Source organism: Pleurodeles waltl, chromosome 12 (assembly GCF_031143425.1).
Source record: "Pleurodeles waltl isolate 20211129_DDA chromosome 12, aPleWal1.hap1.20221129, whole genome shotgun sequence".
NCBI classification, from domain to species: Eukaryota; Metazoa; Chordata; class Amphibia; order Caudata; family Salamandridae; genus Pleurodeles; species Pleurodeles waltl.
This window is the reverse complement of record NC_090451.1, coordinates 136,924,876-136,951,643: the sequence shown is the minus strand read 5'-3', so window position 1 is coordinate 136,951,643 and position 26,768 is coordinate 136,924,876. Positions and strand designations below refer to the sequence as shown.

The 26,768-nt window shown below is 41.3% G+C and overlaps 1 pseudogene; it reads right to left on the bottom strand.

Annotated features, from left to right (window-relative positions):
* The window catches only part of LOC138267086 (polyunsaturated fatty acid lipoxygenase ALOX15B-like), a 235,399-nt pseudogene that overhangs the window by 30,951 nt on the left and 177,680 nt on the right, over positions 1-26,768 (bottom strand).

The following is a 26,768-nucleotide window of genomic DNA, read 5'->3' as shown; positions in this document are numbered from 1 at the left end:
AGCTTGGTGGTCACTGGAGCTAAAGTATCTTACTAGTTTGTAATATGGGGCAGGGGTCTAATGGGGAGCCATGTTTTCAGAGTTACTCACTGCCTCTTCTTTCATGCGCTCAAAATCCCCTAGTACTCCAAATGGGAGTTGGTGGGGATACACAGGTACCTCCTTCACTGTTCCTTCCTCTGAGAAATGTTTACTGATTACTAACTTTGTTTTGGAAAAAAAGATGAGAGGGACGCACAGAGTTCTACTGAGGCTTCCAATTTAGTATTGCAAAGGGCAGGAAGCGAATGACTGACTATTTTTAATACTTCTCGGTCTGAATTATGAGCTTCTAAGATCATTTTAGCATAGTGCACTTTTTTAGCTGCTCTGCACAGTTCTTTTATGTTTTTAATTCTGCTTTTTTTAAACTTTTGCATCTTCTTCTCCATAATTAGGACATCATATGTTTTCAAGCTTTTTACAACACTAGTTCGCGTTTTGTAATCCCACAAAATACAGAGGAAAGGAAGGATATTTTCTCTGTATTATCTCTGGTTTCACTGGGTCAATACAATCTAAGGCTCTTGATATCCAGTAGTCAGGCTCAGCCAGAAATTGATTTGCCTCTCTGTTTAGTGACTGGTCTGGACCTGGAAGCTCTCTCAGAGCTTTTGTAAGCACTGATTGTGTAAACTTAGACCATGATCGCCCACAAGAAATGGCAATTCTTAGGCTCTCCTTAACTGGAGACAGTTAATTAGTTAAAAAGGTGATTGTTGGAACAGAAAAGTCATCTGCATGTTAAGAGACATGAACCCCTGCTCTGAGTGCCCAACTCCATTATTGTCTGGATCCTCAATGTTGATTCTTTTATCATAAGCATACACGGATCATGTGTGTGGGCCATGGCATAGGCCTATCTCACGGATTGCAGTCTTGTCGGACTGGGAGGGCGTCCCAAAGCACTGCCCTCATAGTGGTAAAAGGCTACCGCCAAGTTAAGCAGAACAAGCACGGTGGTGGAACCATATCATGCAGTAATCAGTAGTAGTGAACAGGTCATTTTTATCTCGTGCCACTGGAGTGAGGCCAATAGACTCATCCACCTTCTTAAAAGTTTCACTGTTATGTGCTTAGCTCACCCATGGCCTACATCAGGTTGTTGTGGATGTGCATGCAAGGTGGAAATGTGCCGCATTCATCTGCTCTTGCAAGACATACACCACACAAAGGGTGAAGTGTGATACAATGCACACATGGCAATGTGTATATGCTACCAATATGTGTTTTGAAAATAACACTCTGGTATACTACAGAGAGACTGCAGTCCTGCATAGTCTGTGCAGACAATGTGTGGCTGCATGTATTCTTGCGGTAGCATAATACATGAGACTAACAGCGTCTGTGAAGTAAATTTGCTGTGGATGTACACTGAGTGCAAAAGTGCCTGCACTGGTACATTACATGGAGGACCTTGGGTTCCATCTAGGGGAGCCTAGGCCTGCCTGGTGAAAACATGAGGATAAGAAGAATCCCCCCAGACAGACTTCTGTATTGCTGCATTCCTGCAAGCTGGGTGGGGCATGCACTAGAGGATGGGCGAGCCAGGCTCTCTCTGTGCATTTCAAAGGGCTCTTCGCATCAATGATAGATCACAAGGATGGGGCCTAAAGACATCTTAGGAAGAAAGATAGGACTGATAAGGGAATCATAAGGAATAGGACTGAGGATCCAATATTTAACTTTTTGATGCACATATCAACTATTTCTGACATCCAGGTGTGGACTCTGGTCCCTCCCATGAATCTTGTTTTGGGTTAATCAGCTTCAGAGTCCTGCCTGCATTGACAGAAATTCTTTAGAAGAAAGATGTTCATTTCAAAGAAGCAGAATCCCCAACATAAAACTGCAAAGACCCAGAAACTAAATTACATTTTGTATCTGAAAAATGACTATAAGTAGGGGAGTCGGACACCCTAAAGTTTTGTCATCTGCTGAGTAGCCAGATGGGCTGTGTGAGGAGGGGAAGCTCTGCAAGAATTCTGCCTGCAACCAGAGCTAGGGGCCCAAGCCTTCTAGTCTTCCTGCTGGGTGAGGGGACATCACAGAGGGAAACCAGGATCACCTGCTCTCGAGCCTGGAGCACCAGCACATGTCTGCTTGCCAAGTCCAGTGTGCTCTGTGAGGGAGAGGGGACACTGGAGGGAGCAACATCCAGAGGGGAGACTGAACATAAGAACTCTCTGTGTGAGGAATCCACTCCCGCACTGATCAGGATAGCAGGAGAGGCTGCAGCAGACTGAGCAAAGAAGCAAAGTGTGAGGAATCTGCTCCTGCATTGATCAAGCTGCAGCATGTGCTCTTGACTGATTCAGCAACCCTGTACGCCAGAAGGGGCCACCGTGAACTGAGCCAAGGAGCAAGGTGTGAGGAATCTGCTTCTGCTCTGACCTGGCTGTATCCTGTGTGCCAGACTGATTTGGAAACCCTGTATGCCAGGAGGGGCTGCCGTGGACTGAGCCAAGGAGGGAGGTGTGAGTAAACCACTCCCCCACCTCTCAGGCTGTGGCCCTTCTGCCAGATTATTTCATACCAGAGACACTGAGGCCTAGGGTTTAGGTCATCGGCCAAGATCGAGAAACTGCTGTGACTAAGGCTGACCAGTCTCCATTCTGTGGAGTGCACCAAAGAAGGCCTGGGGATCAACACGGCACTCCAAGAGCTGCATCTGAGCTAGGGGCCCCCCCCTCCCCCACAGAGGGAAAGCATACTTAACACATGATCAGAGGAGCAACCTTGATTGACAAAATCAGCTGGTTGTGAGGCTCTAGGGAGAAAGCCTGTGCTTGCGGGATGCTGCCACGTGTGACATTGTGCAGCCAGATTTTGCTGCTCCAGTGCAGGACTGTGCTGAACTGCTACAGGGTTCCATACCCCAGAACAGGTAAGCCAAGAACTGGTCCTTTGGGGTCGCAGGGGGCATACCACCAGTGGTGCTGCAACCCCATAGACTCTAGTGACTGAACTCATGAATAGAGTCTAAGGGGAGAACTCTTGAATGCATCCTAATAGTTTACCTTACCTGGATTTGATCATCAGTGAATGGGAAATAACATTGAGCCCATTGCACTAGAAGTGGGAGGACAGGGAATGACCTAACAACTACTAGCGCCCCAATCCCAAGGGGGATTGTGTTATGGCTTTTGAATGTCATTTACCTTTGCATGTGTAGAGTTACAATTAAAATACTTCTTTTCATGCAAAAAAGTATTTGACTCAATATTGATTTATTATTCATACTGCTTGCACATTGAGTTATGTATGACTCATGTTGACTGATCTGTTTCTGCACTTCCCCTTGAAGGACCCTTGACTACTTGTCCTATGCTACCCAACTAAGAGTCTGGTGCAGAAGGGGGTGCTAGGCCCAGTTGAGCAGGATCCATAGGAGGGTAGGCCTCGGGACATCAGGAGTAAAAAACCTCAACCACGACGGTTGTGTCCAGTAACTCCTGCTTACCCCATTGCCCTCTGAATGGAGTTTTGACAGTAGGGCATGATCATCTGACCATATTAACTTAATATTTTGCAGCTTTTACTACATTACATGTGGAGAAAAAAGATCAATCATATGACCTTTATCATGTGTGGGTGAGTCTACTTGCTTTTCTAGATTTACAGAAGTCATGCATGATATAAATCCTTAGTATCACTGTTTCCCATATTGTCCTACCAAATGTTAAAAACCTCCAATAAACAAAAGTTATTAGGCTGCAGTAAATGTGGCATAACGGCCTCCACCATGATTGTTCCAAAATGAGTGCAGTAGGCTAAAGCCCATATAACAGCAGGCATGCATTGGAGGATAGGTTACGGCCTTTCATTTTTAACAAACATTGCATGGTCACTCCATACTTTATTCTAGATTTTATTTCTTGGTGTGAATTCAGAACACGGTGCCCAATGTATATGCTCTGACCCCGAAAATGTACTATTGGCTAGTGCCTGATTGGCATATTTTACTTCCCTACACATTCCCAGTATGTGGTACTCTGTGTACCCAGGGCCTGCAAGTTAAATGTCACTAGTGGACTGAAGAACCTATTGTGCCACCACTAAGCCACAAGTGAAAACATGACTTTTGGCCCATGACAGCAGTCTAGTGGGGCTGTTTCAAACTACCCTTTCGATCTGGTAAAATAAACCATTTACCAGCCATAACCCTTCCTTTTTAATACTTATAAGTTACTTTTAAAGTAGGTCCTAAATGCTCTTATGCAGGGTGCATGATATTTAAAAAGTAGAAAGTGTGTACTTCTGTTTTATATGTCCTGGCAATGAAAAACCTCCAAAGGTGTTTTTCACTGTAACAAGGCACGCGATACCATAGAAAACATTAGGTTATTTTATTACCTTTAAGAAAGCTAACTTCAGATAGGCATTAGCTAAACAAATCCTTTAAATGCTCACTTATGTAGCTAAATAAAATCAAATTTAATGCCAAAATCGAATTTTGTCTATTTCATAAATAGTGAATATAGAAAGTTATTAGTTTTCTGACTAAAGCCTCTGGTAGCCTTTTCAAACTTAATCCCCAGCTGTCACTTGGCAGCCTTATTGTCCGTGCCAGCAGGTATGAATGGCTCTCAGAAAAAGGAAAAAGTCCTCAAATGGAAGGTGTGACCTCCTCCTGACAGGATGCGCATCAATTGCACAAGCTTCAAAGGGGCATCCACTGTCAGATGCGGTTGTAACTCACACCTTGGCCTACCTCTTCCATTGTCCAGGTAGTCAGGATGGCATCAAACCTGGAAGAGAGGTGGAATCTGTTTCAGCACTTGTTTGCAAGGGGAGGTTTTATTTTACCTAAGCAAACCTCACTGGTGTGCCCAGGGGTGTGCCAACAGGAAGACAGTTCTGCCATGTTGAATATTGGCTGAGCAGTAGCACTATGAGATTGTTTAGGGCCAAACCCTCAGGAAGTGATGTTAACTTTTTCCCCTATTGGTGAGGGAGCCTCCTCAACCTGCAACCTAGTGCAAATCATAAATGTAGCACTCCTGGTTACCTTCCTCAGAACAAATCCGGACCAGTGAAAGAAAGAAGGACTGCCGTTGCTGTTAAACCTGTGGAGAGGACAACCCAGGGCTTGACCTGCTCCCACTTATACCCCGAACAAAGTAGTGAACACCAAGGCTCAGTTGGCTGCCCTCCTGTTACAGGCTACAAGGAGATAAAAGCTGCATGAAGTCCACCTTCCTTAAGAGCCCCACTGGCCAGTTCTAACTGGCCCAGCCCAGAACCATCCTGTTGGCGTCCCTTGGAAAGAGACCCTGAACCCTAAGAGGTATCCCTAAGGATCTAGGGCCCTTGGATCAGTATTAAGAGTTTACTCCTCCTGCCTAATACTATACGTTGGGACTTTCCATATCAGTGTATATTGATTTACATAATGCAATAATCACCTGTAGGGAAATGTCTCTTTTTGCATGTTCACCCCACATTTTTGGACTGATCCTGCTGGTTTTTCAACTCTGAGAGTGCACTGAGGCCTGCTATCCATGCATCAGTGCCAGTGTTCTAAGTTCTTACAAAATGAGTTGAATTGGCTATTCCCAATTGGCAAGTGGTGACTTACTTATAAATCCTTAGTATGATATCCAAGGTACCATGAGCATGTAAGGCAGAGTGTCTACACAGGGCTGCAGCATTAATTGTGCCACCCTGTGTGTGACAGGGTACAAAATGCCTCCCAACCTGCCACTGCAGACTGGAAGAGCAGTGCTACACTGCTACTCTGACTTTACCAATTACACTTTTGAGAAAGCCACCACTTCCTTTCATAATATATGTAAGTCTTCCCTAAGAAAGGCCTATTGAGCCCTATGGTATGGAGCAGCGTATTATTAAGTAATACACATTTTTCATATGTCTCAACATCAACACTTCAAAATTCTAATTTTTCTGCGGATAAATTAGTAGCCCTATTGGCTAACACAGGGTTACCGGCTGGCATCCCAGCCTCGCTAACTCCTGAATGGGACTACCTAACAGGGTAATGCAAGTGTTAGCCCTGCCATTCCCTGGTGTAGTTCTTGCTGACTTTTTGCCTTCCAACTTCCTGTTTTTGCTGCCTCCGGTTTTGCTGATCTGAGGATCCTGCACACTTGTGCTCTTTCCCTAAAACTTGACAATATTGGATCACACCCGAATGAGCTATTTGATTTATCTATAAGTCCCTAGCAAAGTTTACTAACTGTGCCCAGGGCCTGTAAAATAAGTGCTACTAGAGGGCCTGCTGCACTGATTGTATCAACCAATCTAGAAGTTCACTAACCATGTCTTGGGCCTGCCACTGCAGAGTCTTTGTGCACTGCCATGTCAAGCTGGTGAAATAAACCTTTTGCTGGGACTAAAACCTCCCTATTCATAAATGTAAGTCACCCCTAGGGTAGGCCCTGAACAGTCCAGATGGCAGGGTGCATTATATGTAAAAGGTAGAACATTTACTTTAAAGTTTCACTTGTTCTGGTAGTAGAAAACTCCCTAAGTTGTTTTTCACTACAGCATTGTCTATCTCTATCGTGGAATAACATTATGATTAACTTATTACAATTTATAAGTATAATAGAATAGATAGACTGAGTTTTGTGTCTCTGGAATCACAATTTGAAATCCTAAGCTATGATGAAGATGGACATTAAATTGCAATTCTGAAAATGCTACTTTTAGAAGGTTGCCATTTTCTTACTTTTACCATTTGGTATCTGCTGCCTGTCTCTGATAACATGTCTGGGGTGGGTGACAGCTGGGCTTTGTGTACTTCCCCTGAACAGCCCCAAAGAATGGGAGCTTATATGTCACTTGATGGGCCATCCTGGCAGCATGGGAGACAATAGCGTGGCACAGCCTCACTTACAACTGAACAGGCTGCGTCCTGTCCACACACAAAGGGCTGCATAACCCCGTGTAGTGAGTCTGGAGCAAGGGCAGGAAGGGCAGGGACTCTGTACACTTCAAAGGCATGTGTTTGAAGTCTCCCTCATTTCAAAGGCACAACTAGGTATAAGTACTGGACCTCTGATACCCCAATTTCAATACACTTCTGAACCTGTGAAGATTCCACCTGGAAAAAAACTGTTGTGCTCTTGAAGGACTGCCACACTGCTGGACTACTGCTTTTCTGAACTCCTGCCTTGCTGTGCTGCCCTGCTGCCCTTGCCTCCTGGGTGAGAAGGACTGGACCTACAACACCTGAACCCAGAGTGACTTCAAGGGCTAGCTGGATCACCTCCTGATCTGAAGTCTCCGGGACATAAAAGACTTCCAGCCACCCTGCTTCTGCACCTGGGCTCTGCCCTCTGCGAGTGTGCCCTGCTAAGTGGTGCCATGCCAGTACTGGGCCCTAGGAAGTGGACTTAAGGGGCTTGGTCCAGTGGAACCAACACATACTCTGCAGGACCGACGCATCCTCTGCAGAACCGACGCAAGTCAATGCTCAGGACCTCGCACCACAGCCTAGGTGCATCTCGGAACCGACTGCATGACTCATCTTTGCCTCAAATCTATGCAACACTCCGGAAACTCGGATTAAGGTACTTTGGTTCAGTGGGCCTAACTGCCATGCTACATCATGTTCGGCCTGCAATTTTGACTTCGTCCCATTCTGGCATGAGCAGGTAACTAATTTTGGCACTTTACACTTCTTAGCCCTATTATATCTCTGTTCTTGTTTTAGTTATTAATGATTACAACTTTTAGAGAGTTGGCACTCTGTGAACCAGGTGGTCCAGTGGCCTCACATGGGCACTGGCCAACAGACAGGTTTCTGCCCACCTGCAGAGTTATGTTAAGAACTCCCAGGATTAGGTAAGAAAGGTTGAAGTGTCACCTCCTCTTAGCAGGAAGTCAATTGAGGAGTTAGCCCAAAAGGCAAGCTTCAAAGGGGAAGGCACCTTTGGTAGGCAAATGGCAATAACACTCCAGAGCGGCTCCCCTATGTTCAGGTAGACAGACTGGAGACAGGACCAGAGAGGAAAGACCAATGCCCAAACAGTTTATTCTGTGGCATTTTGCTCCCAGGTAGCCACACCTCTAGGGTGGCCTACCAAGCTCATAACTGTCAAGGGAAGGTTTAGACATATTGAGGATGGTTAGTATAGTGCACCCTGGCATTGGCACACGCCACACATCCTCTGAAAACATAAAGGAAGGGGGCCTGGTAGTGCATTGGCTAGTGAACACATGTTCCCCTCAGGAAACTTTCCTGTGATGAATCGATCACCCCAGGCACCCTGAAGCTCAGATCTTGCGGTAACTGGAACGTGGACGGAAGAGGTACTGCTCTGCTGCCTTTGGACCCACAAAAGAGGAGAGAATGCACTGTCTGCAGGACTGCACTTTGGCCTAGTGAACATGGGACTTTGTCTTTGGCTCCTGGCATGGGAAAACCTATGCCCCAACCACAGACCAAAGAAGTGACTCCAAGGATCAGTTGGGTGATCCCCTGGAATACTTCCAGAGACACAAGAGCTGAAGAAGCCCAAGGAGGCAAGTTGGTAGCCACCGCAGATGACCTGCAGCTACCAGCCACTGGGCACCACAAGGGACCGGTCCTCAATGGAAAATGGTTGCATCCGAGTCAGCCGGACCGGGAAGTGCCATTAGAGTCCAGATTTGTCACCCAAGAGAGACACCAGCCTTGCCCAAAGTTTTTTTTTACCCTGTGTAAGGAGAACAGTAGCCCATCATTGGCTGGCCTGCTAGCACATCAAAGAGGACATCATGGGATTTTGATCTCTGTGGCCAAAGTTGCCCCACGTCACCCATGGAGCAAGGACCACAAAAAAGGCACCTCCATTGACCGCACAGCAACTAGATCATCCTTGAGCATCATTTCATCCTGCATCCCCAGCATCAGGATCACACCATTAAAGTCTATAGCTGTCTACACCAGAGCAGTACGCGCTCTATTGGCGACATAAATGCAAAAACCCAGCACTCTCAAAACAAAGTAATTTATGCATTGTGCTGATATGTTGTGGTTTAACCTTTTGCATTGCAGAGTTCAATCCTGAAAACTTATTTTTAATATGCTTACAAATACTGTTCCTTTGCAATGTATTGCTGCAGGTTTTCAGAGTGTGTTAGGGTGTGGCCCCATTCCAGGGCCTTCCAGAGACTTTCTCTGCAACATGCCTGGGCGTGGTTCTGGGCTGGGCCAAGACTCTATAAAAGAGAGCCAGCCCAACTCCCAGTGCTCACTATTCAGAGGTCCCGGTGCAGAGCAGCAGCTTCTTCCTGAGCTGCTGTCCCGGCGACCTATTTGGATCTTCCAGTCTTCTGCCCTTCATCCTTCATTGATAATCATTGTTCCAGGCGGTAAGACGGTGGTTGGACTGTCCCGGCACCGTTATGGGAGATTTTTTTTATATATTCTTGATTTAATTCTTAAATGAGTACCAGATTACTTGTGCGCTACCATTTCTTGACATTTATATGGTAGTTTACAAATAGGCAAGACGCGCAATTTGTTTAATAAATGTTTGACTTTGTTATTCATTGCATGCTACCATTTCTTGACATTGGCATGGTGGCTTAAGAATCGGCAAGACGCGCGATTCTTTTTATGGTGTTTAAACATTGTTGTCCATTGCGCGCTACTCTTTCTTGACATTAACATGATGTTGTACAAATTGGTAAGACGCGCAACTTGTTTCATGAGGATTTAACTTTGTTGTTCATTGCACGCTACCATTTCTTGACATTTACATGGTGGCTTAAGAATCGGCAAAAGAAGCGCGATTCGTTTCATTGTACTGTGATCTTGTTATTTATCGTGAGCTGTTATTTCTTGACATTTACATCGTGTTTTACGAATCGGCAAGGCGCGCAATTCGTTTAATGATGATTTGACTTTGATATTCATGGCGTGCTACCATTTCTTGGTATTTTACATGGTAACACTCAAATCGGCAAGACGCATGATTCTCTCCTCAAATTTATTTCATGTTGTTTATTGTATGCCTCTATTCTAAGATGTTTATTATGTAATATTCGAGTTGACAAGTTATGTGATTTGTTTCCTGAATCCATATTGTGTTATTCATGGTGCACAATCCTTTTATGGTGTTTACTATATATATGTATCTGCAATATGTGCAATTTGTGTTGAAACATTTTAGGAGTACACAGAAGGCCAGAGTTTCTAGATGCAATATTGTATGGTCCTAGTATACATTCTCAAAACAGGATTTATATGACTGGTTTAAAATTTAGTGAGAATGTTTTTCTGATTCTCATGTAAAGGAAAGTACTTGAATAAGAAAGTTTTCATTTAATTCATCTTGATTCCCCTACAGGTATCCGGCCATCTTAAAACTTAGTAATTTTAAACTTAACTCTTAGATTGTTCATGTTTTCAGAGTGACTAGGCTTAGAATCATAGTTTAGTATTGATTTCAGGAGATATAATTTTCATATTGTGTGTTCTAACCTTTTTCTCACCACAGGTCTCCTTCCCAGCTGTTCCCTTCCTAATCCCCTCTTGAACTCTCTCAGTCTCTGTGATTTATCTATCAGAGTGTTGGAGCTGTTCAGTGGTGGATGTGTTGGGAACGTGCACAGACCCCGAGGATCTGGTGACTCTGACAATAGCGTTGTGATGTAAAGTTGGGAAACAAAGGTTAAAATGCTCTCTAGGCCAGGTAACTGTCCAAATCCACTCCATTGCCCCCCCAGTCCTATTGGATTTGGTCACCCAAGCCAGGTGGAAGTAGCCAAACTAACTTTCAGAAACATTTGAAAAGTTTCCAAACATTTTGCTGACCAGAGCTTGTTTGTTGTTGGATTAAAAAGTGACAATACCTTTAAACATTTGTATCTCAAGAACCCCAAATGGCGTTTGCTCATCAAGGTCTCTAAAAACTCAAAAAATTTAAGCATTTTTTAAAATGGTGTCCTGGTTCTTTTCTGTTGTGTGACTTTCTTATGTTATTGTTTGGTACTATTAACTGATTTACACTAAGTTCCTTTGTGCAAGCCTTGCTGCTCAAAAGCAATAGCTACCCAAAGTTGAGCTTAAGGTTGTTCAAACAAGTTTGCCAGAACCCAATACTGTTTTTGCAAGTGTATTCCATGACATGAACCCACCACCATATCATATAATACACCCACACCTGAGAGGGTATCCAGGTGCCCTGGCATGTGTGTTGATTTTTGGTCCCCAAGGTGCTTATACAAAGCTTCTTGCGGAACTCAAGCAGTGAGGAGGAGGCTCTGATGTGTTGATGAAAGTCATTCCATGTCTTGGGTGCAATGTAGGAGAATGAGCAACCTCCAGTTTTGCTTTTGTGAATGCAGGAAATGTGTGCAAGTGGGAGTGAGGAAGAGCATAGTTGTCTGGTGGGTTGGTGAAAGTGCACACAGCAGTTCAGGCTTTCTGGTCCAGTGTTGTGTGGGCTTTGTATATGTGTGTGAGAAGTTTGAATTGGCTGTGCTTGTGAATGGGACATCATGGAGGGAATATCGGGCCTCACTAAAGCCTTTTTTGGCAAGAGCCTGCATTCTTGCCCTGTTGGAGGAATCTGAGCTTTACTAAAAAAGTGACTATGTCCGAAGGTAGAAGTCAAGGCCAAGGCAGCAAAACTATCCTGCTGGCAAGGAACCTTCATGAAGCACAAATTTTTAAATACTACCGTTCTGAGCTTTTCTGCCAAAAACCAACGGCTTCACTAGGACTTCGTCTGATGGTTCACTGGAACTGATCTCAACCACAACCAGCTGTCTTGCCCTACTGGGGATTTTCAACTTCCATTTCAGAGACTAAGTCTGAAGATAAAACTTCTGACAGGGGCATAATTTTCTGTACTTCATAGTGGTCAGCTATTACTTGGTTCTAGGTACCGGTCAAGCAAAATCAAATGACAGTGGTTGATGCTTAATGGTTTTTGGTGCTATTTTCATTTACAACTTTTTAAAATCATAATTCCAGCTTCCGACATCCAAATGTTTGTCATTTGGTGTCTACTGCTTCACTAAATTATTTTTGATCTTTATAAATTCGAGTGAGATTGGTTGGGTACCAATAAATACTTGTTAAATGTCTCCTATGTTAAGCCTGTATGCTCTGCTACAGCTACCAAAGGTTGAGCTCACGCTTAAGTTATTGACACCAAACTACACCTAATACAGAAGTGTGACATTATTACTTGTTGTGGATTTACATCCCCTCCAACTAATAATAAATTTTTGCACACATGCAGACAATTACTGAAAGATATGTTTAAAGTAAAAAATGTCTCCTCTCAATTAAAGCTGATTTTACAGCTAGTATTTTTTTTAATGAAACAAAACAATGTATTTCTACAGCAGGAAATTTACAAGAGAAAAATTCAATTGGATGCTCTGTACTAACCTGAAATATAACAGTTCCCACATCTTGCTTTGAAAATCAGTCTTAAGGATGAATGATGAATGATTTGGAAACATCAGGTTGTCTCAAAAAGGGAATTGAGCGAACTCTGTCTTCAGCCTTTCAAAGACTATTATGACATTGTGATTCTATTGAAATTATGTGTTCTTTTTAAGGAGGTCTGTGATCAGAGGCTAATTTTGAGAAATATTTAATGAATTTCTGATAATAATTTTCCAGGACTAAAAAAACATTGCATTCCCTTTAATGAAGAAGGTATAGGCCTGTCCTAATGGCTTGAACCGCTCCTTAATCCATAGCTATTTCTTATGATGTAAAAAAGTACCCTTAAGAAATGATACAATTCTTTTCAAATAGACATTTTTCTGATTTGGTCAGCAATGTATTCTCCTTCAGGTGCAGTAGAATTTGTCAAACATGAAGTGTATGATCTGTGGGATCTTTAGAAAATATAAAAATGTCATCCAGATAAACAGCAATGGTCTGGAGAATAAAGTCCCAAAGCAGGACAATCATAAAGTGCTGGAAGACAGCAGGGGTATTACAAAGTCCAAATGGCACCAAGATATATTTGTATTGCCCAAAGAGAGCTCTAAAGGCTAGATGTATCATAGATGTTTGCATTCTCAAAAGGTGCGAATTGCAAAATTGCATTTCAGAATGTATGAAAGGCATTCACAGTGCAATTTTCTGAAATTGCGACTTCATTTAGGGAATCGCAAATTGCGATTCCCTAAATAGGTAATCGCAAATAGGGAATACCTATTTGCGATTACCAGTGCACATGAATCATGCATTTCCTAAAAGTGAATTTGGCATTTATGAAATTCAATTACCACGAATTGAAGTTTGGTGGTAAGCATGTGCAATCTTTAAAAATGCATTACAAATGTATTTTTGAAAATTACATGGAAGCTTTACATGTCCACAACAATTTTTTGGGGATGCATCAAAGGGGGCCTTAGACCCCCAGCACCCTGGGAAAATTTGCAAATTTCTAACAGGAATTTGCAAATTCAGAAATGCAAAACCATTCTAACAGGAATTTGCAAATTCGGAAATGCAAAACCATTCGCAGCTATGGGCCTACAGGCTCATGGGGATGAATGGAGTCCCATTCCCTAACTGCAATTCACTAGTAGCGATTGTGATTTTTAAGAAATCGCTATTACCAAATCGCAATTTCCATGCATTCCATTTTGCATTTCTTAAATAGCAATTTCTTAAACTTAAAATTTGCTATTTAGGAAATGCAAACTGGGAGCTTGATACATCTAGCCCTAAATGCTGCCTTCCACTCATCACTTGATCTGATCCAATTTTGTAAAGATATTAGATCCTGCATAGCCTGCAGAGTATCAGACATTAAGGGCAAGGGATATCAGTCCTTGATGGTCTATAGGTTCAAACCCTTATAATCGAAGTAGACCAGAAGAACTTTTTGCCACAAAAAGTAAAGATGCTCAAACAGGAAACTTAAATGGATTATAGGACCATTCTGTAAATTCGCAGTGGAATTCCTAAGAAGAACTTCAGAGCTGTCAGTAAGAGAAGGGTGATCAGGTTTACAGTGGGAGACAGAAAACTCTGAGTCCATGACCACAAACTGATTTATATTTCGATTGTGTCGAGATAGTCAGTTGATGCCAAAAATAATAGGGTAACAAGGAGAGGAGATTAAATCAAAGGTGGACAGTGATTCAAATAGACAAAACCTACATTTCCTCAGTGACTCAGCCAGAAGTCACTAAAGTCCTGTCAACAGCTTTTACCACAACTGGAACCTCTTTCTTTTGGACTGGAGTCTGTTGCTGAAAGTCCAGTGAATAGCCAGAATAACATTGAGGTTCTGCAGTTCAGAGGAGCTACGAGATGCCCCCTTTCAGTGGGACAAAACCATGGGATAGCATAGGAGGGAGCAGGGGAGTCTAGCACATGCCTTTACTCCTTGCACTAGGGGCAAGTTCCTATTTTTTCAATTCATGACATGCAGGGCTTAGAGGACAGAACCTCAGAAGATGACCTTGAAGCACCTTTCGTAGCACTCACTAAAATGGGTTCATCTTCTGGATCAGACACCTTAGAAGGTGGTTTAATAGCAGGCCTTAGAGGTTTGTATTGAGACTGACTTCAATATTCCATATATATTTATTATATAGAATTGTCAATTTGGATCATTAGCTGGAATAAGTTTTTGAGGGATGCTGGTATAGCAACTGTTATCCCTGTCAACCTTAGGGTGGTCTTCCCCCAAACCTTTTGCCTTCCTCCTGCATTTTTGCTGATCTCATTTTTGCTGACCTTAGGACTTTGTGCACTTTACTACTGCTAACCAGTGCTAAAGGGCATGTGCTCACTCCTTAAAACATGGCTTTGTTGGTGTATTCCCAATTGGCGTATGTAATTTACTTCTAAGTAAATTGGTGCTACATATACCTAGGGCCTGTAAACTAATGCTACTAGAAGGTCTGCAGCATGTATTGTGCCATCCACTTAAGCAGCCCATTAACCCTGTATCAGGCCTGCCATTGCAGCCTGTGTATACGGTTTTAAACTGTCATTTTGACCTGGCAAAATAAACCTTTTGCCAGGCCCAAACCTTCTTTTTGAAACATATGTCATCACTAGGGTAGGCCCGGAATAGCCCACATGACAGGGTGCAATGCATTTGAAAAGTAGGACATGTAATTTTAGGTTTTGCATGTCCTGTTAGTGAAACACTCTTAAATGTATTTTTCACTACTGCCAGGCCCATTCTCCCATTGGATAACCTTGGAGTTATCTTAAGCTGTAACTTCCAAACTGGAATAGGTAAACTTGCTTATTGTGTTTGAATTGTAATGAAAAACCCTCTTCTATGGTGAAGTCGTGATTTTGATTACAATTTGGAAAATGCCTCTTTTAGAAAGTAAACATTTTCCTGCCTTAGCCATTTAAAGCCTGCTGCCTGTCTCTGGGTGATATGACTGTTTGTAGCTGGCAGTTAAACTTTGTGTATTCTTCCTAGGCAGCCACACACAATAATAAGTTTAGTTGTACCTGGGTGGGCAATCAGTGGTAGAATGGGAGAGTGGAGGTAAGCATAGCCTCAATTACAGGTGAATAGTCTGTGTCCTTCCTCAACACAAATTATTTCATACCCTCTGCAGTTTTTCTGGAGCCAGGGAAGGCAGGAAAAGTGCACTTCAAATGTAAACCACCTCTAGAAGCTTCTAACAGGTTCAAAAGAGGTACCAGGTATAAATAGTGGACCTCAGAAACCAACACGTCAGTACACTCCTGGATCTGTGGATGCTACAGAAGGACTGCTTTGCTGCCTAAAGGACTGCAACTCTGCTGCCCTGCTTACTGAGAAGGAAGATTGGACCTGCACCCTTCATTCCTGGCTGAAGCAACTCCAATGGTCAGCCAGCTGGCCTTCTGTTTTGAGCTACAGAGATATGCTACAGAGGCTCCCAGCAACTGCTCAGCTGACCTGCTGCTTGGACCTGCAACCGGACCTGCCCGAGCTTTACTGGCCTGTGCTGCAGTAAGTTCCTGACCCTGAGTGGTGCCCCTCAGGTCCTGAACCCTTTGTGTGGCTCGTTTGAGCTTGCTTGACATTTTTTGGATCAACATAAATAGGCTTGTTTGGCCAAGACTTTGCCAACCGAGCGAACCACCAACAAAAAGTTCAGATGAACCAACTCTTCGCACTAGAGCATCAACAGTCACGGTGACCACCAAAATGAAGCTCCAGCCAGGAACATCTGTGACACCAACAGAATCATTGAGCTACAGAATCGACAGTCCAGGACACCCATCAGCCCTTCGTGCTGGCAGCCCTTCGTGCTGCCTCGATAGACCCTTGTAATGCTCTCCCTGCTGTTCGTGGCTCCCTCCTGACATGTTCCATACTTCTCTCACAGCCCTTGTCGGATGGAACTGAGGTGCGACTTCAGGTTCTGCAATTTCTGGTCTTGCCGAGATAGGGGTGACCGTTTATGGTTGCCACAATGCTGCTGACTAGCTAGGCGTCAATACAGTCCTTGCCCTCCAGAAGGAGTCCCAGAGGAAAAACCCAAAGGGGAAAAAACCTCTTGTACAGGAACTCCATTAAGCGGGATAGAGAGAACGTCAGGATACCAGGATTTTAAGGGCTGGAACAACAGAGAACTGCAGTAGAAATATGAAGGAATACTCCACAGTAATGACAGGCAGGAGCGAGGACCACCAACAACAGGAAGTGTTGCAATACAAGGAAGAAAGGAACTCAGGCTTCTTATATACCGATGAACAGGAAGTGACAAACAGAAAAAAAGTCAAACGCCATCTTGGATTGGGAACGTACCGTAGAGAAAACTAGAAAGGACACCATCTTGAAATACGAAAGAGAACAAGATACCAGTGCATGCTGGGAGGTTAAGGGCATTCTGGGAAGAAGAAATATGGCCCCAATTTTCAGGAGAAAAAAGAAAGCAAGAACAAGGCCCCAAGGACGCCCAAGAAGGTAAGTAATATTATAGGGGAGCCGCGTGGGCACCCACGAAGCAGCACCAAGCTATGCAATGACCATGTCGAGGTTCACGGCCTGATCCCGGTCCGCCTGACCTCACTACAGGCAAAAAGAAGAACGTTTTTTTTTTTTTTGTTTTGTTTTTGGGTTGTTATACTAGATATCTATGAATTTCTGCTCTCTTTTTATCACACTTATCTACTCATCACTCTTATGTCATGTCTCTATCAAACTATCCTCCATTCTCACTCGGACTCATCCCAAATCCCTTCGACCACTTTAATCTCCTAAATATCTCTGCCTAAGCTCTTCCCTCCACCTCCACATCTAACTCACCAAACCTCACTCTACCTCTGTGACCTCCCACACAACCCTACTAAATTCTCCTGCATTCATCTCACCCTGCTACTATGCTCTCCCTAACCCTTCCACATCCTCTTTCTCCTCCGCTCCCCTTTTATTCATCTCAAGCCTTTGGATTGAGTAAATGAAGGATAAACTCCCAATTAACACTTCTGGATTTCTTTCCTCCTCCACCCCTCCATTACTCCAGTCAATCGAACTAACAAACTCTCATATCCGCAACTCAAATTAACTCATAATAATACTAAAACTGTACTCCTTATTAAATTATACTAATCCATCACTAATTCTTGTTGGGTACCGGAGTAGCGTGCTACTCATCGAAAAGCGCTTTGACGCCTCGTCAGGGGTAGTAAGCGCTATATAAATACGATTACAATTACAATTACAATTACAGTGGACCCGACGACCCAAGAAGTGGACCGCGAACCTCACCGTGGGTCGGGAACATCATGCCAAGGACTCAGAGACAGCCCGCAGCATAGCACCTTCCATGTGAACAGACAGGACTAACCTGGTCCCTCTATCCAATCCACGCTCCATCACAGTCAGCCTCAACTTGTGATTTTCTCTTGGTCTCACACAAACAAATAGCCAAAAGTGGTGATTTGTGTTTCTAGATGCTACTTTCACCTAAATCTTTGAAATTATGTATCTCTGGTTCTACTAATTGGATTTTTGTCATTTTAGTCTTGTTTTATTACATTTTAACATTATTTTCTAAATATGTGTAGGATTTGTCTTGGGTTGTGTCTTCAATTTATTACTATAAGAAGTGTTATATAAATACTTTACACATTTCCTTCAAAGTGATACAATAGGTGTGGTTCCTTTGTTGGGTTCTTTTACGCAGCTTAACCAATGGTGTTTTATATCCTGAAATATAAGATTGGTGATTGCAAGCGAGAGTAGGTCAAAGAATGGTTGTAGTTAGATTGTTTTTGTTTAATTCATTTAGATGTTAGGTTTAGTGATAAAATTGGGTTTAATTCACTATCTGGTGTTATATTTGGAAATGGTAGGACTATGTATCCCATAATGCCCCATTAAAGTATGAAATGGAAGAGACTATAAATTATGTGTAAATGGATCACTCACTTACTGTGATCAAGACCTTGTTGGTTGAAACAGGTTGGTGTTGGGTAAACTCGATCCTTGTTTAATGAATAAAGAAGAAACTAAAGGATTCCTGTGAGTGCCGTGTTTGGCTTTTCGTTATTTGGTGGAGAATTGTTTACAGGGTTTGGCCTGTCCCTGACACGAGCACCGACTTAATGGAGAGCGACTAGAAGGGGCCATTTGGAGAATACATATATATATATATATATATATATGTATATTTGTATGTATATTTGTATGTATATGTGTGTGTGTGTGTGTGTGTGTATATATATATATATATATATATATATATATATATATATATATATATATGATTTACAAAAAAGGCGGTGCAACTTGATCAGACACCAAAAGGCTGCACAATATCCAAACAAGCTTGTGGAATGTAGAGAGTGAAATAAAAAAATTAAAAATCACTCATATGTACAAAATCGTCGGTTCCATTTTATTGAACGAGTTCATATAAAGGCAAAAGTGATAATAAACAAAAATAAATGGATAAATAAATGTCACTTTCAAAAATAGTTCCTCAATGCAAAAATCTGTGAAGTGCCTAACACGAACAAACAAACACACGCTGTCCCAGCCAAATGTCGACACGTTTCGGCAACAGCCTTCAACTGGACATTGGCAGGCATTTTTACACCTGACTATTTAAATCCTATAGTCCTTCTTTGCTTTTAACAACATAGCTGAGAAGAAATGTGCAAAAGGGGCGGCCATTTTGTAACGTAACAGTCTTAGATGAAAATGTCAATTGTGTGCCCACGTTCTTGGATAGAAATCAAAGTTCTAAACATTGCATTACATATATCTTATATGGTTCCCTGCAGCATCATATTGTAACATTCTCACCTATAAATAGATAAATATTTTCAATTATTAATTAGAAATTCTATAGAAGAAAATAACCCACATATAAATATTTGTTCATACATAAATATACTATTGAATTTTGACTCTGCTGTTCCAAAAACATGATATATGAATAACTGTTATGCATTATAATATAAACATCTTCAATTAGTAACTACAATTAATATATTCAAGCTATAAATAAATGAATTAGTAAATACATTAACTAATTCCAACCTGTAGATACAGGAGGAGATAAGAGCGATGTTTAAAAGAGACAATTGCTGAGTTAATACATATAGAGCTAACCAAAAATCTTATCATAATTGATACCAACATTTAAATATCTCAATTCATCTTAATAATAATACTGAATTCATATATAAATAGATAATTAAATAGTTCTATGAAGGGGTTAAAATCATCTAGATATAGGTATTATGTCAATTCAAAATATTATATTTATGATACAAACAAGGGATCTTTGTCAATGTAAGGAGGAAAATGAAAAAAACAATTTGATCCAAGGACAGGGACATACATATAAAAACTACTAAATGTTCCCCTAAAAGTGTTAAGTAGGTGCAAAACTTGTGAATAAGGTGTAAAAACACTAAAAGAAAATACTATATATAGTATATATATTCACAGAAAAACAATGTCCTTGTCCGAAAATACTATTATAATTACAGAATCCCATAGAAAACTCATTATGATCCAAATTATTACTTGATATATAAGGAATTTCATTGCTTCTAATTAGAGACTACAGTAGCATGAATTTTCACAAATGTACATGAAGTTTTGCATCAAAATTGTGACCCCAAGGGTTTTCAGTGCCTAATAATAGAATAATTTTCAATTCAATTTGTCTTAAATGGGCAGTTCTGTTGCCCTCCCGGGGATGGGCAGTGATGGTTTTTATACCATGCAATGTTAAGGAGCTGCAATTGCCTTCATGTACATCCCAAAAGTGTTTAGCTAAAGGATAGGATGGATCATGGTTTTTGATAGCTTTGAGATGTTTTAAAAACCTCACTTTTAGTTTATGAATGGTACTACCTACATATTTTTTATGGCAGCCACATTCAATAACATATACAACATATTCAGTTTCACAGGTAATACGGTCAGTTATTTTACAAATTTTCTGCTCAAATGTAGTATAAGAATGGGTGTTTTATGCGTATAAACAAGATTTACAATGACCACATTTCCAAAAACCAAGACTTTTCTTCGATAGCCAGGATGAATTGGCTTTGGAGCTAAATAGACTTCTGGTGAGATGATCACCCAGTGACTGAGTTTTGCGATATGTTATTTGAGGATGAGGACCTATGTTATCTTTAATAGATAAATCATGTCTAAGAACATGCCATTTTTTTTTGTATGATGTTATTCAATTGGGAATGTTGGGAATTAAATTCAAGAAAAAGTCTGGGCGGAGATCTATCATCTTGACCATGATTATTAATGCCTCCAGATTTGAAAATACGTTTTTCTCTAGACATGTTTAACACCCTCAACTGTGCATCTTTTAAAATCTTTAAGGGATAACCTCTTTCAAGAAATCCTTGTGTCATGATAGCAATTTTAATGTTGAAGCATTCATCATTAGAACAAATTCTTCAAGCCCGTAAGAATTGACTATATGGAATGCTCCACTTCAAAGCTGTTGGGTGACCGCTGTTACCATGCAGAATAGAATTACAGGCCGTAGGTTTACGAAATATTGTTGTCTGTAAACTGTCTTTTTGGACAGTGATCTGAAAATCAAGAAATTCTATAGTCTGTGCACTGTATTTTAAATCTAGATGGATATTGAGCTCATTGTTATTCAATATTTTGACATATTGAGCCAAGGAATGTTCATCACCATCCCAAATGAGGAAAAGATCATCAATGTATCTGACCCATAGTATCACTTGTTCCATATACTTGCTGTTAGAATCAGACCAGGCTATTTCCTTCTCCCACCAGCCCATATATAGGTTTGCATAAGTGGGAGCAAATGAAGCTCCCATTGCTGTCCCTTGTTTTTGTAAATGATACTGGTTATCAAATAAAAAGGCATTGTGGGTAAGACAGAATCTGAGCATGCTCAAAAGCATATTGGTATGTTGAAAAAATTCAATTTTGCGAGTGCCTAAAAAGTCACTACAGGCCTGAATACCGTATTCATGCATGATAGAGGTATAAAGAGCGGTCACATCCATGGTCACCAATAAAACATTTGATTGCCATAGAATATTGTGAATCTTGGCTAAAAAGTAATTGGTGTCTCGTAAAAACGAAGGCAGTTCGGTTACATAGAGACACAGAAAGAGGTCCAAGTAACAGGAAGTACTTTCCAGGAGGGAGGAATTCATACTAACAATTGGTCGGCAGGGGGGATTTTTTTTTTATGAACTTTTGGTAGAAAGTAAATGCAGGAAATTCTTGGAGATGTAACTTTCAAATAGAGATACTCATTTTGATCTATAAGACCATTCATGTGCCAAGTATCAAGCATCTCCCAATAGATGGTTTGATATTCAATGGTGGGATTGGTGCTCAAATTTTGATAATGATGCTTGTTGGATAGTTGATGATTGGCCTCCTTCACATAACTATCTATGTCCATAATAACAATATTACCTCCTTTATCTGAGGGTTTGATGACATTAGTGCTATTGGATTTAAGCTCATTTAGATCTTTCAAATCTAAGGCTGAAAAGTTGGTTCTCTTAGATTTTTTCACTTTAGTACTGTTCCAATTCGTGTGAAAATGATCAATATCATCAACCACCAATTCATAAAACATATCAATCAAGTTACCCGTAGGTAACTGTGGATTAAATCTACTAGAAGCTTTTAATGCACTTGAAATGGTCTGATCAGTTACAAATATGTATATGAATATGTATATGTGTGTATATATATATACACACACATATATATATATATATATATATATATATACACACATATATATATACACACACATATATATATATATATATATATACATATATATATATATATACACACACACACACACACACACCTTTTCTAGATTTATGGGACAGTAGTATGCTCAAAATTACTAAATAACTATTATAATGTGCAAATGCGGGCTATGGTTTTATAAACTCTCCTGTGTGCGGCATAATTCACCCTCACACAGGTAAGGAATTGCCCCAGAATCCTTGACACAAGTCAATTTAGCTGGCACATGAGGAGGAAAATATGGCTCTTGTTTCCTGAGAAACAGGCGAACTGGAGCCCGGGTGGCCAATGCTACAGGAGTGGAGCTGTTGTGGAGCCCACACCATGTGGTGCCTAATACAGTAAGGGAAACCATTACAGATACAGGGGTTCAATGGGAAAAAGAACACCTGTGTGTCCCACCATGTGTGAAGGCTGGCCCATTTGTCTACATTCAGATTTGGGCTCTGAATGCACAAGGCCCATTAAGGAAGATGTCTGGTTACAGGATAACTGAACCTCCGACCAGAGCAATGTCCTCCTGAAAACCCTTGGACCTTTTTATGTCATTCCTAAGGTCACAAACTCACAATGTGACCACCTGATCCAATTTTAATTGTATGTGTATGTGGTATTTATATAGTACCAATCCTAGCTTAAGTTAGCAGAGAAAGTATACCTGTCCTTGCTTGTTCTTGCTCACACTTTCTTAAGACTTTGATGGTACAGAAGAGTTTTCTAGAGTCTAACATTCTATTGATTAATTTTCAATCACCGCCTACAGTACTAGAAGCAAAATTCACAATTACCTGCCCACTGTTGACAGCAGCATGCTGAGCGGAACATGTGAAAATCACCATATTCAGATACTTGACCAGTTCAGCGCGGTTCTGTAGTGATGACGGCACTCCTGAGAGAACAATACCAAAAAAATACTTATTATATGTTTGAATGTGTCAGAACCTGTGCCACATAAGCTACAACAGTTTTTCCTTCAGGGATAGCCTAGGAGACTAATGGTAAGCTTCCAGGCATGTGATTGCAATGTTATGCCTATGGGGTATTTGTTCCTGGTAAAGTTTATATAGAGTCACAATAGGGTGCTACATGCCAGTTGTATTCCTGAAACTGTTGGAAGTGTCTTCCTGAGTTCTAGTGCTCTTAAAAATGTTCAGCCGTACAGAAAAGCTTGCATTATAAAACAAGCATTTGCGTTTTATTTTTTTTGTTAAAAAACATGCAGTATGAATAGAAATTGTCCAGTTTGATTCTAAATTCCAAACAGTGTTAGAAACTTCTCATTCTTAAACTAAAGATGACACTTCAAGCACAAAAGTTCTTAAAACGTGTGCGTTTCACAGTCAAGCTCAATGCCGTGTGGTTCGGTTATCAAGCCACAGTCCTTCAGATAAATGTCCATGGGGATGGTGAACAACAAATGCTCAGCAACAAGTTCAACAAATCATACCTGAAGATTTCCTCCCCAAGAAACCTTCCGTGTAGATCTCTGACACCCATGCTTGAAGCTCTGGGTCCATTCGAATTGTCTCGTTGCTCTTATAGTAGCAGTCAACAATACCAGACACGTAGCTAAGGTCAACAGAAAATGAACCAGAGTTATAATGAGTGGAAAACGTTTTCTACCTCTTACTACAGGTAACTCAACCATTGCTTCTCTACCTATATTAGAGCATGCAGGTGTAAGTAACTGTATAGCAATAGGTCGACTTAGGACTTTTACAAGGGGTTGTCTTGTTTTTACTGACAAGACCTACTTCAAAGTTCTGAAAAAGCTGATGAGCGCCTGCCTCTTGCCCCTACTGTGCATCACTTGGAAAGTGAGGGCACTGCTGCCTCAGTTCTTTACCGGTTCAGATGCCTTATTTCCTTCTGGGATATGTCTAAAGAGTCCACCCAGCCTGCTGCCTTTCCTAAATGCTCCCACTGCATCCAGTAAAAGCCAACAAAATGAGGTACTCTCAGGAGATCCAACATTTCATGTTGAAGCTAATGTGCACTGTGGATTTTTTTCCCATTTGAGGCAACATGATTGAAAATCTGATACTCGGGCCCGATTGCAACCTTGGCGGAGGCAATTACTCCACCCCAAATGTGATGGATAACCCACCCGCCGTATTACAAGTTCCATTACATCCTATGGAACTTGTCACACGGCCGACGGGTTATCCGTCACATTTGGGATGGAGTAATCCCCTCCACCAAGGTCATAATAATCTGGCCCTCAGTTCCTGCTTTTGCTATGTGCTCTATGATGCATATAACAGTTCAACCTGAGCTACACTGCACAAACAAAGTACACCAACATTTACTCAGGAGAAATGGCCTCTAAGTTTAAAGTGCATGAGGGAACTTTCTGTTCGAGCAGCAAGAATGTAAACACCTACTTAATGTTCTCTTCAGTTCTTTGCAACTCAATGCATGTCCATCAGCATGTGTCAGTGCACCAAGGGCCAAATATATGAAACACTGATGACAAAAAAATACTGGTCACTCATTGTGACTTGTATTATTGAAACCAGTAAAGAATATTTTAAACTGACCTATGCACTACTAGGTCTGTTTATAAAATTCCCATTGTAACCTCATGAATAAAAATGAGGTAGTTAGCAAATTGGCATGCATTCTGATTCGTGGACATCACAGGAATGATGGTGTACTAGGGTGAGCAGACTTTATGACTGTGATTGCCGTTACGTAAAGTATTTTTTTTAATTGAAGACATTTTCCTTAGATCCAATGACTGTGTTTAAATATAGAAGGTTCCTTTTCAGGTTTCGCCTACAAGTGCCCATGCGCACATGCTTGCAAAATCGTTTGTTAATAAAAAAACTAAAAAAAAACCAGCCCCTTACTAACCTGAACTTACCATTGGCTTACTCCAACATCGCTCTGATTTACTCTGTCCAGATTGGCCAACACGTTGCCTACACGTCACTTCCTGTCGTTGGCTTCGCCAATCTAGCCATCGAGTTGCGTGTGGACCTAGTACTCCTTCCAGTCACTTCCTATTGGACACTGCTAGTGTCCATCCTGTGACGCTGAAGGTACTTCTTTTTTCTTCTCTGTCTTCTTTCTTCACTGCCATCTTTCTCAGTCTTCTTTCTTCATTGCTGTCTTTTTTTTTTTGCATGCTGTCTTCTTACTTCGCTGATGTCTTCTTTCTTCGATGTCTTCTTCTCTATCTTCTTTCTTCTCTGCAGTCCATCTTCTTTTTTTTCTGCATGCCGTCTTCTGTTTCTTCTTTCTGCTTAACCGCATGCCATCTTCTTTCTTCACTGTCTCCTTTCTTGTTTCTTCTTTACCGCATGCCTTCTTCTGTCTTCACTGCTGTTGCTGTCCGTCTTCTTTTTAGGTTGAGTGTAGCGTTCGAAGTGTTGTATACTTTTAAGTATGCTTATACTGTGGGTTCAATAATTTTATTTATTGGTTCCAGTGTCCTTTTAAAATCCTTGCTTGCTAGTGGTCAGTTCTGCCTCTTTGTCCTGCCTTTTTCTCTTTGGGAGCAACACCAACTACTGTATAATTACACTATGTTCTATTTATCTCTTCTTAAGGGGACTTTCTTTCTTAGTATTTGCCTGTTTGTCTTATGCTGTGGGTGCTTGTTCAGTCCCTCCTTCCCACCAGCTCCCTCTGCAAATATAAAACCAAAATCAGAGGGGGCCTTTTCCAGGGTCAGCTTGCCCTCCCCTTGCTCTTTTTCTTTTGTTGAAACATGATTTTGTTTGTCGTGCATACTTTATAAAGGTCACTGTAAAACACAATCTTCTGCTTGTATAAATAAAAATACCAAATGCCCTTGCATCGCTTCCCTGAGAGTCTCTCAGTCTCTCCCACTCTCTCTCCAGGGCCCCTCTCTGCCAGCACTCACAAATTGGACATGGCACGCAGGGCATTGCTTATCTGTATTGGGGCCTATAGATCTTCAGTCTGCTCTGCTGGGGTTTAGCGGCATCTTGTTAATGAAACAAAAGGTTATTCCATGTTGCTATCAATTGTATAGCACGCCCCTGCCTGCCATTGGTATTTTCTGATCGCGCTGTGCTCTGCCTAATTTAGTTTTGTTAGAGCACTCTGCAGAGTGCAACTTTTGTTGCTAGTTTGTTTGATGTTGTGGTTGTATTTTAAACGCACACACACTACATTGTCAGTTAGAAAGGAATGTTTTTTCAAACGTTTCCTGATGCATGTGTATGTGCTTTTGAAACATATTTGGTTATTTTTCTAAAGCGCACACAGGCTTCCCAAAGCATTTTTAAAAGGATTTGCTTCTATTGGGAATGTAGAGTGTGTGCATATTTATATTTTGCAAGCATGTGTGCTATTTAGAAAAGTAACCAAATATGTTTCCAATGTGAATACACACGCTTTCCGAAGCGTTTCAAAAAATTTGTTTTCTACTGATAATATAGAGTAAGTGCATGTTTAAAATTTTGTTTTTTGTTTCTGAAAAAAGCATTGTGCTTGACTTTTCTTTGTATGTATTTATCTTAAGCCTGATAATAATAGGAAACAAACCTTACAGCTCGT